We start from the raw sequence: 12,135 nt of genomic DNA, 5'->3' as shown, positions 1-12,135 counted from the left end.
AAACACCCCCCCCCCAATAAAACAGTAATGAAGGTAGAAAGCCAGCAGTGGGGAGGGGGCTATCCAGGGTATTGCACTGAGTGCCACATGTACAACTATCTACCTGCCGGACAGAACTCGTGGGTGTGTGCTCGGTGTAATGAGCTCCTGGCTCTCAGGGAACAAGTGTGTTCCCTTGAAGCCAAGGTTGCTGACCTGGAGAAGCTAAGAGAGGCAGAGAGGTTGGTGGATGAGACCTTCAGGGACCCATTAGCTGTGTCCCACTCCCAAGGTGACCGCTCCTCTGTTGTCATGGAGAATGCAGGTCTCGGGGAAGGAGGACGTCATTCTGAGGAAGAGGGAAATGTTCCCTTAGAGGGGACCCATTCCTCAGAAGACGAGCAAATATCCTCTCACACCAAGGATGTGCCTCCAGGGGGAGGGGGCTTGTGGTAGTGGGAGATTTGATCATTACACACATAGACAGCTGGGTTTGTGATGGGCGTATAGACCGCATGGTGAATTGCCTGCCTGGTGCAAAGGTTGTGGATATCATGCGCCGTCTAGATAGCCTAGTAGATAGTGCTTGGGTGAAGTCAGTGGTCATGGTCCATGTTGGTAACAATGATGTGGGGAAATGTAGTCATGATTCAATTTGCCATTTCAATTGGTTTGTCTTGTGGTTTTTATGCATTTTCTATGTTAATATATTGTTGTTTTATGCAGAATTTGTAGTTTAATTATTGTTGTAACCAGCCTTAGGACTCTTTTAGGCCAAAAAGTGGGATGTAAAATATTTAAATGAAAACACAAATAAATAATCATGGGATTTAATAGTTCTGAAGAAAAAAACTTACTTTCCTCTCTTAAAAAAAAGAAGTGGTATATATGTTGCAGCAGGCAACATATCTTAGAAGAGATATTCCTTGGTGTTTGAGAGTGAAGGGGGAAGGCCATTTCTAAGATGCTGCCTATCACTTGCATTTTTCTAAGTACTTAAATTTAAAATAATGTCACTTTAAAAAAAATGCATTGCCCAGTTAATTGGGGTACCTTTTTAGTCCATTTTTAATATCTTAAAGTAATTCATTGATGAAAGGTTGAAGACATGTGCACAACATTTTTTTTTAACACGGCAAGGCAGGTATGGGCTTGAAACAATAGCAAGGAATAATAGAATGGTTAAGGCTGCAGTCTTATACACACATACCTGGGAGAAAGTTCCACAGACTTGCATCTGAGTAGACACATACAGGATTGCACTGTAAGAGGGTAAGGATCAAAAGATTTCGAGTGACCTTAATAGGCCAGTATGTGCAAATTGTTCGGATGCATCACAATATGGACTTGCGGAGGAGGGGGGATTCCTCACTCATTGTTGTCTGTTGACTCTCCTCCTCCTCCCACTCTGTACACATCCCTGTAACTTCAAACTCCCTTGCACCTGCTTTATGATGATCTAAGGTAAGTGTCAGATTTCAGGATGTTCTGACTGTTTTGCATCTCAACTGATGGACCAAGGTAAGGCAATTAGGTGGCAGGAATCATATTATTTGAGTAATTCAGGGAGGGGCTGATTCAGGGAGGAGAACAGCACAAAGGCCTTTGCCAGTCTAGGAAAGCCAGTGTGAACCCCATGGATTGCTTCCTTCCTTCCCTCCCTACTCCCCAGCACTACTCCTTTCTCCCATTTGTGCAACCCATTTCCCCAAGTAGTGAAAGCTTTCAGGGCAAATGCTACAAGGCTTTGTTTTCTTTGGATGCAAGACTGCCATAAAGTATACACACTGTGTAGCACATATATATTTGCCCCCGCAGGACAACTAGAAACGTTTAGGGGAGGGGTTTAATTACAAAAAACAGTGTGGCGCAAAGGGTTAATCCCCCCCCCCACCAGCCCCATGGGCCTGACTGAAATCCCATCTCATACTTTTAAATAAAGAAATAAATCCCATAGGGGATAGTGTTCACAGATCTCCTGCATCATGTGTAGTTTGGCCCCTGAGTGATCAAGCCAGTCAAACTCAGAGCAAACATGCATTTTATTTGGGAGATCCATAAGCATGGGAACACGTAGCATTGAAAAACAAGCGAACTTGAAAGCAGCTCCAAGGTATCCAAAAAGGATTAGGGCAGCAGCCCTGGGGAGGGAGGCTTTAACTCTTCCCATGCATGCCGTTTCCCGGATTGAAATCTTCACATGCGCGCTCCCCCCCCCCCCGACAAAAGTTGCAATTGGCCCCACTGTGGGGGAAAAGACAGATATCTGTATTGTACCTGACTCCTCATCCGTCCATCCCCACCCCCACCTGCTTCAAGTGTAATAGCAGGTTTGGGAGGGAATGTTAATAAGAAAAATGGTGTGGGAGAAAGAGTTAAACATTCTTCCAACAGCGTTGCTGTCCCCATCTAATTTGGCCTCCCCAGTGGGTGATTAAAAAAAAAAAGACATTGGGAAATCCAGTCACAGATCTCTCACATAACATGTAATTGTCCATTGCAACACTGCTTTGGGTCTTCAGCTAGCATCAGAAATTCCCAAAACTTTGTCTTCACTGTCCACCTCCTCCCTCTTTTCCCTCAAGGCTTTGCCATGTGAGGTAGATGGATTTGCTTTGGGGAGTAAAACAGATGTACCCCAAACTCTCACATATTTGTGTTCCGTTTCTTGGCAACCTTTGTTTGTGGAATACAATGGATTGCTGAGTGAGTTATTTACACTGGCTTGTTGCCACATCCCCCAAACCCAGCATATTATTCTGGATTTATCCAACTGGAATAAACTACTACCTCGTTTTCTGTATATGCACTGGATAGCACAGATTAGAAATTTCTACCCATAAGCATGCTTTGAAAGAGATGAAGACATCCATGCTTTTATCATCCCATCTTTACTGCAACTATAAAAGGATTATTAAAGTATATTAACTAATCTGCATAAAATGACATTGAAGGAGTGAAGAGGGACTAAGCCTTAGCAGAAGTGAATAAACGTCAGAGAAGCAACTGCTTTATGAGGACCACCACCCCCGCCCCTCCTGCCAGGCCCCATGTTCAGCTCCCTTCATCACTCCATCTCACTGTTCTGGCTGTTCTCTTTCTCAGTTTATCTTCCAACCAAGCCAGCCTTTTTAGCATCTGGGGGTGGGGTGAGGGGTTAAGGTTTGTTAGGGTTACTAGACTAGTAAGAAGGGGAGGGGGAAGGAAGCACGTGTAAAGGGAGTTGTTGTGATTCTACATTTAAAACGGAAGCAGAAGGCCCCATTTTAAATGCAGGATTTTAGTCAGGTGTAGAAATGCCCTAAAACGGGGCTTTCTGCTTCCATTTTAAATGCAGGATCACAACTGACTCCCTTTACACATGCTCCCTTTCCCCCCTCCCCTCCCCCCACCTTCTCCCCGTATCCGAGTCTTCCATTATCTTTCACTGATCTCGCTCTTCTTCTTCCTGCTTTAATTCTTTTGACGAGGAAACTGAAGCAGAACACAACGGGACAATTTGATAGCTCATTATCTGCGATCTCTTTAAAGACGGAACAAAGGGCATTTAGTGCAGGAGATGCCCTGGAAGGTCACGGCGTCATGTAAAGAGCCCTCAAACTTCTGTAAAACAGCAATCTCAATCGCAGGATAAAGGCCCGGTGTGAAGGAGCCCATAGTATTTTACCTGATTGAATCTTATTGCAGCTGTGCCAGCAGTGGAAGACCTACAGTTCTACCTGTGCATGTATGTTGCTTGCACTTGTGATGTTTTTGGTGTTTTTCTTATAGAGGCACACATAGTCATGTGCCAGACTCACATGCTGTGCCAGAGCAGAATAATTCAGCTCCCTGTTTTTAGGAACTGGTCCTAATTGAAGCATCCAAGCATAAATCCAAGCATGAGACCTAAGAATCTTTCTTAGGTCTCCTATGCCAGCTACATCATCCATTCTTTGGGCTGATTCAAAGAGATCCAAGAATATTTATAGTGTTCTTCAAGAATCTAACCTCTGGGATCATTAATTTTGGAGATGGAAGCATGGGCTTTTGGGGGGAGCAAAGAAAGAAAGGAAAAGCCAACATTGTAAAAGATATTCATTATACTTGCTGGTTTGGCAATGGGACTCGAATATTTACTTATTTAATTCTTTCTACAGGGTGGGTCCAAGACATTTTGAAGCCTGAGGTGGAAAATCCAAATAGCATACTCTCCTGTAAATTAACAGATGGCACTATCCAGCAGGAGGTTCTCCTCCACATGCTACAATGTGCAAGAGCATCACTGCACAAGAGCAGTACTGTAGTCTTGCATGGCTCCCATCCATTTCAATGAGGCTTGCATAGGAACATTTCCCATTTAACTGTGTCACTAGGACCCCCTAAGGTGGCTACTGCAACTTGTCTTATATTAGGGCCACTTATGGCTTATTGTGCCATCAAAGGCTCTAGCTCAGGGGTCCCAAGCAATGCCTGCTGGGTCCTCCAATACCTCGCGTGAAGCTCTCCACTCCCTGCCCCCTTCAAAAATGTATTTTAGTTTTAAAAACTTGAAAAAAGTTAGGACACCAGGGGGGGTGTCTTCACCAGTGATTTAGTCTGAGCTGGCTGCATGTTGAGGTCATTAGGGATACATGACGACATGGCCATCCAGCAGCCACCCTGGAGCTTATCAGGGAAAAACCGGATTTCCTGAGACGATTATTTTCCTCAAGTCAGGTTCTCCGTGACACTGTTGTTGTGTGCCCCAGTCCCCACATTACCTCAGGTATGCTATCCCTGCCCAGGGGTGTGCCTTTCACCGTGACACCAGTGAAGGGATGTTTCCTGTGTGTTTCCCATCCCTGTGTTCCCCAGAAGTAACTCCCATTGTGGTCAATGAGGCTTGTCCCCTGAATGCGCACATCAGAATTTACAGAGATTCCCCATGCCCATTGAAATAGCACATTTTAAAGCATTAATTCCCTAAAGGCTGTAAAGCACTTTCCTGAAGCTGCGATTCACCATTGATTGGTTTATTGCCTTCAAAAGTAACTAATTCACACCTTCGTTCCTGGGCAGCATCGGGTTAGAAATGGAGCAGGTTTCCCCTCCCTTTGTTTCCCCTCCCTGTCTTTCCCAGCACAAACATATGTGTCTCTACTCAGAAGTAGCTCCCATTATGGTCAATGAGGCTCGTTCCTGAAATGTGCACTCCCAAAGTTACTGAGATTCCCATGAATCAAAATAACGCATTTAGAGTGCCTTAATGTTGAAGCTCTGAAGCTTCAATTGATCTCAGCAGGGGAGCAAGAACACTGTGTTCCTCTAATGATTGTTCATTTAAGGAAGAAAGTAATGGGGGTGGGGGGAAGACAGGAGATTGTTCTAAAATGTCGAAAATGTGTTTCTACACTAATTAGTGTCTACTTAGAAATAACTCTCATTGCGGGCAGTGAGGCTTGTCCCCTGAATGCACACATCAGAATTTACAGAGATTCCCCCCCACCATTGAAATAGCACATTTTAAAGCATTACTTCTCTAAAGACAGGGGAGGAAAGGAGAAAGGGGGGGAGGCTGGATGGGGGGGCTCTCTCTTATTGGTTGAGCAGTCCCTGCCAGTGATAATGTTTGATCCAACCCCCACCCAGAAGTATGTTCTGTGAAGTGACTTTTACTGGTGCGATACAGTCGCTCGTAGAGCCCTGCGCAGACCAAAGCCGGTTCCTTGAAACCTGAGTAAGCCACGATTGGCTTCTCCTTCTGTCTCCTTCCATTGTCATGGAGAAACGCCCCAGGTTCTCCTTCCTGTTCCTGAACCAGGAACAGGTTTGGCAGGAAGGAAAAGAAGGAAAGAGTTGCTTCCTGGCCTCATCCAATCTTCTTCCACTCACACAGACCTTTCCCCTTTACACACACTCTCTCCCACTCTCAGCCTTGCTATTTCCCCCAACCCTTTTCCTACTTATTTCTCTCCCTTTCCCACCCCTAGCCTTCTTCTTTCTTCTCCTTCCTAGCCTGTAGCCTTGCACTCTCCCACTCACTTTTATCTCGCTGTTTCTCTCCACTCTCAGCCTCTAGCTTTACTATTTCTCCCCCCACTTCTTTACTTCACTGTTTCTCCCCCCTTCTTGTCTCTAACCTTGCTCTTTGTCTACCCCTTGGCCTTGCTCTTTTCCCCTCCTTCCCAGCCTCTAGCCTTGCTCTTTCTCCCCCAGATACACACCTCTTTACCTCGCTGTTTCCCCTTGGTCCTGGCCCCTATGCTGTCAAATACATTAATTGGCTCTGGAGTTCAGACTCTCCCTCTGCTTGTACTCAGTTTCTTGGGTGAATTACTGTCTCTTGACTAGCCAGGCTCCCACAGCAGCCATTATGTGACTAGCCACATCCTCCATAGGAGTCATTTTGTGGTGATGCCCTCAGCAGTTTCTCAAATTCCCAAATGTGCTCATGGGTCCAAAAAGGCTGGGGACCCCTGCTCTGGCTTATGGTTGACAAGGGAAATGCTGCATCCACCTGTCCATTTGTACTCCCATCAAGCTGGATTTGTTCCTTCTAGCCTTGCCATGCATAACCTCCCACCCACCAGGCTAGTGGCTTCCCTTCAAACTCCCCAACTGGCACAAGGTAACTCACTAGTCTCTTTGATCCTTCTCACATAGCCCTGTCCAGGCCAGAATTCCAGTATGACCTGCTGCTGCTTCCCACTGCATGATAGCTTGCTGCAATATCAGAACCACGGCAGCCTCTGCTGCATTGCCTGGCACTTCTCCATCGACTCACATTATCATTGTCCTATTTACAAATCATAGCTGTCTAACATTTCCCACCTCCAATCTTAACTTCTATTTCTCCTTAGCTATCTATTTGTTAGCCTGAATATTCATTTAGGGAGGGAGACTTGATTGGCTAGGGCTTTTTGTGTGCAGTGAAGTTGCACCATAAAGGTGGAGGGGTTACTAAGCAGGCAGAAGAATCCTAGTTTAGGGCAGAGGCTCACTTATAAGGAGGGATAGGAAGACCTAAATATAGCAGAAGGGAGAGATGGAACAGCTTAAGCTCAAGTCTCCAGTGGAACCTTTAAATCTCTCAAAGGGAACAATCTAAATGAAGGCTGGGAATTGTTCCCAACTTCAGACAGACTCAGTTAGGGATAAGAATAACTTTACATTCCCCTGAAGCCTCTGCCCTGCTCTTCCCCACAATAAATTGCAGAAAGTGAATTTTGGCCTGGAAATATAACTGCCCCTGGGGAATAACTCAGTGGACATACAATAGGAACATTGCCCATTAAGCAGGGCCAGAAGCAGGCACGGCAGTAACTGGGCAAATATTTACTTGTAAGAGGACAGTGTGGTGGCCCAAGGACCTATAGAAAAGCCTCATGTATACTAGCTGGACTTAAAATGCCAGTGGAATACAATCCATACTATAATTCCTGTCAGTATGTCCACATTTATAGGATATACAGTGTTGGACAAAGTCCGAACAGGAACAATATCAAAATACCTTTATACCAACTAAAAATAACAAAGCAATACAATAGCTTTGAAGTATCGCAGAGCTCTTGCTCAACTTATGTTGAAAAAGAAAAAGGAAGTGGGAGGAAGAGTAGGCCATAGTATAAGCTTGAATTGTAATATACCAGTCTTACAATGGTGATTCACGAAGGGCACAATCCTATGAATGGTTAGACAGAAAAAAGTTTTACAACTCCCAGCATTCCCCAGCCATCCATGCTGGTTGGGGAATGCTGGGAGTTGTAGGACTTTTTTTCTGTCTAACCATATGGCCTAAGGAGCCGTTTCAGCGACATCTTTTACTCCATCTTTTTTTTCTTTAACAAGCCTGAAAAGGAGTATTTATTTATTTAGCACATTTATATACTGCTCCACATGTAAACAGATTCTGAAGTGGTGAAGAAAAAAGAATGAAACATCATATTAAAAGTTTTTTGTTTGTTTTTTAAACAGAATACCAATAAAAACCATGGCTGGTCAACCAAGGAAGGCTTCTTGAAATAAAGATGTTTTCAGAGTTTTGTAAAATTCAAAAGCTAGCTCATTGCTTTGTGATTTTTAGTAGTTCTAATAAATGTATTATGACACTATTACTGTTTGGATTTTTTTTTTAAGTGTCCACCATGGCTGCCTTCATTTCTTTGTTTACACCCCTAGGTAGGATCGTGTATTTTGGCCATGGACATACTCTAGCATGTTTCATGGTTCTCTGATTTTAAGTTAACTTTATTTTTTTAAGACATATGTATCGTGTTTGTATTCTACCCTTCACCCATACACTTCAAAACAGAATAGAGGTGTATCCCATTTTATCCTCACAACCCTGTACTGAATATGTCATTCCTAGAGAGCTTCATGGCTGAGGAGGGAGTTGAATCCAGGTCTCCCTAATCCAAATCCAAATCCAAAACACTGTCCATTATCCAAGTCAACATACTTAAAGCAAACAAAATATCAGGCTGGTTTTCACTGCTTGTTCCATCGTGCCTGAAAAACCAGACTTCTGCTTCTGAGGAAGCTAAACGTATTAGCCCCTTTGACAAAGTTCTTCATGGATTGTCGATGAACAACAAAGGGGCCCAAAGAGTCAACAAGAGTAATCTTGCCTTCTCTAAATACGGATCTTCAGGTTTCTAGATACTAGCAGGAAAAGCAATTTCACAGTGTCTTTCCTTTGGCATCTTGTTCCATCATCGTCCATAAATTGGGAAGATATTTGCTGTGCTGCTACTTCCTCAATGCCCTTTTTTATCGACTGTGGTGAACATAATTATGGCTGCCTTTCAGATATGGCAGGGGCGTGGGGGACCCTACAAGCTCCCCCAATATATTTTTAGCTCTCACGTGAACCTGCCTAAGTCCCTCAAGCCTTACACACATTAAAAACCCTTTATCACTATCTGAGTCTTTTCCAGATTTTTTTTTAACTCAGTGAACAGAACAGTATTTCACATGAAGCTTAACCTGTGAGGAGCACAGGGTCATAATTAGTTTTGATGTCCTGAATGTGATGCTTTTGTTACTGAGACCCATGATGGTAGTTGTCTTTTTTTAAACCTCCCCACATTGACCATGTTTGGGTTGAACTGTTATATTCTCTAAGTCAGCCTTCCCCAAGCTGGTGCTCTCCAGAGGTTTTAGACTACAACTTCCACCATCTCTGGCCATAGGCCATGCTAGGTTGGATGGGTGCTGTAGTCCAAAACATCTGGAGGGCATCAAGTTGAGCAAGGCTGCTGTAGGTCCTTCACAGTAGTTCTAGAGCCTAGATAGCTTAATCTATGTGATATACCTGGTCTTGTTTTCTTTGCTGAATTCCATTTTAAATATTTGTTTTTAAATCTGCTTAAAGATTTGTGTTTGCATTTATCACAATAATTTTGATATTTCTCTCTCCTCTATAATGTTTGAGTTTCCTCTTAGTTTTATACTGTCTGCAGTGCCAACACACAAGGCAGCTCAGCTAGCCTACTGGATCCTTTGTATTGGTTCCAACAGCCTCAAATTATCATATTCAAAGTGCCTGCCTTACTTTCAAGGCCTTCCGCTGCTCTAGTTCCCTCCCCCTGAATTGCTTACCTTCCTCAGCACTTGCTCACTCACTGCAACAACCCCCAAACTGTATGGCAAATCATCTCTGGGCCAGTCTGCTAGATGGCTGTCTTCTCTTCACCCACTCTCCTATGTCTGGAGAATGTGTTCATATGATAGGCCTGCGCTTGATGCGTTTACTATATGGGAGGCCTCTAGGTAATGCACTTACTCTAGGGTAATGCACATTCAGGCCAATGCTTCACACGTGTGGGTACTCTTAGAACAAAACACCACTCCTGTTTCTAGAAAGAGCAAATACAAATGAAGCCTCTAGTCCCCATGCCATATAGTTCACCAGATATGTGGAAAATAAATCTAAACCTGGAGTTAAACAATTGTGTGAATGTGTCCCTTATAAAATACACTAGCAAATAACGTCTGGCGTGAAGAGTGCAACCTACATAGCACTTTTCTATACACAGGAATTTGAACACCTTTTCTGTATTAAAAATATTATTTGATTAATCTGCTTTACTTTACCCACACTTCACCAATGTTATAAAGACAAGCAGTTTGGGGTAGGATCTTCCAGTTTCAAAGGAGGGGTGGTGATGTTACATTTAGCAAAAGGGAGCCCTGGCTGTGTTTGTAACTATCTGTGCACTTAAAATGGACCATTACTCAAGCATTATGTAGGCCCAAATAATAATTCAGAGGGATGTGCTCAGCACAGTCTGTCCCACTACAGGTCACCCCCTGAAACTACTTGTCTTAGACTAATGGTTTTTACTTAAACCAGCCAACATTATGCCTTCCTGTACTGGAAGGGACTGGTCAAGATGGTGGGAGACACAGCGGACAGGCCGGATTCCAAGCCCCAGTTCACAACACCCCAAGATTCCTTCTTGAGGCAAGAACTGTACAGAGGCCGATACCAAGGAGCTGTAAATAGAAAAGGGAAAGGTATAGAAGGACAGGAGATTAATAGATGTCTTGGGGCTTCATGTAATCCCTGGACAGGCAGTACTTGTTCACTCTGTTGGCCCTGAGCTCCTTCAGAACCAGACAGAGAGCTGATCCACTACCTCCTGCCAGAAGAGATCAAAGGGCAGGATAAAATTACCCTGATCAATTTTTCTTGTACTGCAGCCCTTCTCTCGATTCCTTCACCAAAGAAAACAAGGGGCTTGGTGTGAGAGCAGGTACTGGGGGGTATATCTACCAGCTCCTTGTATGATGGGGTCCCTCAAGGCACATTGTGTACTGAAGCTGAAATCTCCTTTTCTGGGGGAAGTGGGATACCTCCTTGAGGTGCAACTCTCTCTTAAGTTAGGAAAACTGACTGTAACCTACCTGCCTCCGAGGTCCCACTTGTTGCAAGGTGTATATCCTACATGACAGCAGAAGTGTAGAGAAAAACATGTAGACTATCACTTGTGAAACAAAGCATGAGTGTTTATTTTGTAACAAGTTCATCAGTTGGGAAGCTGATCCATGCATCAATATAGAAACGCTCATGTCACATTTCACAAGTGACAATGTGCACATTTTCCCCCTCTACAGAGATTACGGATTGAAAAGTGTAGCGTGTGAAGGTGGCTGGCCCTGAGAAAGAAAATCCTTGTAATGAAATGGCCTGTTCAATAACCTGGGTTCAACTTTTCCCTTTCAAAGAGACACCCGGCAGTCTGTTTCCACACACACCAGAAAAAAAGATGGAATTCACACGCACGTCAAAGAGAAGCAAAGGATTCAGAGACCGATCTCAAGAAGAGAGGGAGAGGGGAGAAGCACAACAGTGGGTACATTCTTACCGTACTCAGTGGGCTGACCCCTGCTGCTCAGGACCCCCTGGCTCCCTGGAGGTGGGGAAGTGGGCTTCCTCAGGCCAGGAAACACTGGCTGCACCACTCGCTCACTTCAGCTGCTCCCGTTCCGGCACCAGCTGTCAGTCCACACACTTCCTATCTCTCACTCACTCTCAGTGGCTCATCCTCTCCCAGGATAGATCTCCCTGTGGGGAGCTGGGATTCTGTAAAGGGAGGGGTGGGGGTTAGCAGGAGGGCCAATTCCAGGAACAGCATCAGGCAAATTAAATCAGACACCAGCAAGTTGGGGAAATCGGATTGGGACTTAATGCAAAGCAGGTGGATTGGGAGGGGACAGAGGGAGGGTAATGTGCTTTTTGAAAAAAGGAAAACACAACCAGAGAGTTTGATATATGTGTTTGTGTGTATTAATATTTCACTAATATAACAAAGAAAATCTAGAAAAGAAAATCTACATACAATTTCACATTTTGTGGGGAATGGGCCTGGAACAGCATCCATCAGGAGAAGGCAGGCACGTATGGTGCATCCTCTTGTATTCTGGTGAACCCCACCTTAGATACCTGCGTTGGGAGAGGGCAAGATAGGGGTCATAACTCTTTAGGGCAGCCACTGAGGCAATTCCTAATTTCTACTACTAGGGGAAGAAGGTGTACAGTGGGCTGGCAAAAGCATTTGATTGAAGGCCTTTTGGCAGCTGTATGTTCTGGGATACTGCTGCAGAAGGATTATCTTGGCCTCAATCTCTTTTAATCTCTCCCGCAGCTTTGGCCCAAGCCTGAGATAAATACCTTTTAACGGATTGCATCTG

The 12,135-nt window shown here is 44.3% G+C and overlaps 1 protein-coding gene across 1 annotated transcript in view; it reads right to left on the bottom strand.

Annotated features, from left to right (window-relative positions):
* The window catches only part of GNB3 (G protein subunit beta 3), a 28,659-nt gene extending 16,772 nt beyond the window's left edge, over positions 1-11,887 (bottom strand). The window contains exons 1-2 of the mRNA XM_084832190.1: positions 11,784-11,887; positions 11,310-11,527 (exon numbers count right to left, since the gene is read on the bottom strand). The gene's annotated coding sequence lies outside the window, so the exon portion shown is untranslated. The remainder of the gene's footprint in view (positions 1-11,309; positions 11,528-11,783) is intronic.
* Positions 11,888-12,135: the final 248 nt, after the last annotated feature.

The sequence above is a fragment of the Heloderma suspectum genome, chromosome 2 (assembly GCF_057233095.1).
Source record: "Heloderma suspectum isolate Gila_16-S chromosome 2, 16-S_ref, whole genome shotgun sequence".
Lineage (NCBI taxonomy): Eukaryota > Metazoa > Chordata > Lepidosauria > Squamata > Helodermatidae > Heloderma > Heloderma suspectum.
The sequence above is the reverse complement of the archived record's forward strand: the minus strand, read 5'-3'. Positions and strand labels throughout refer to the sequence as shown.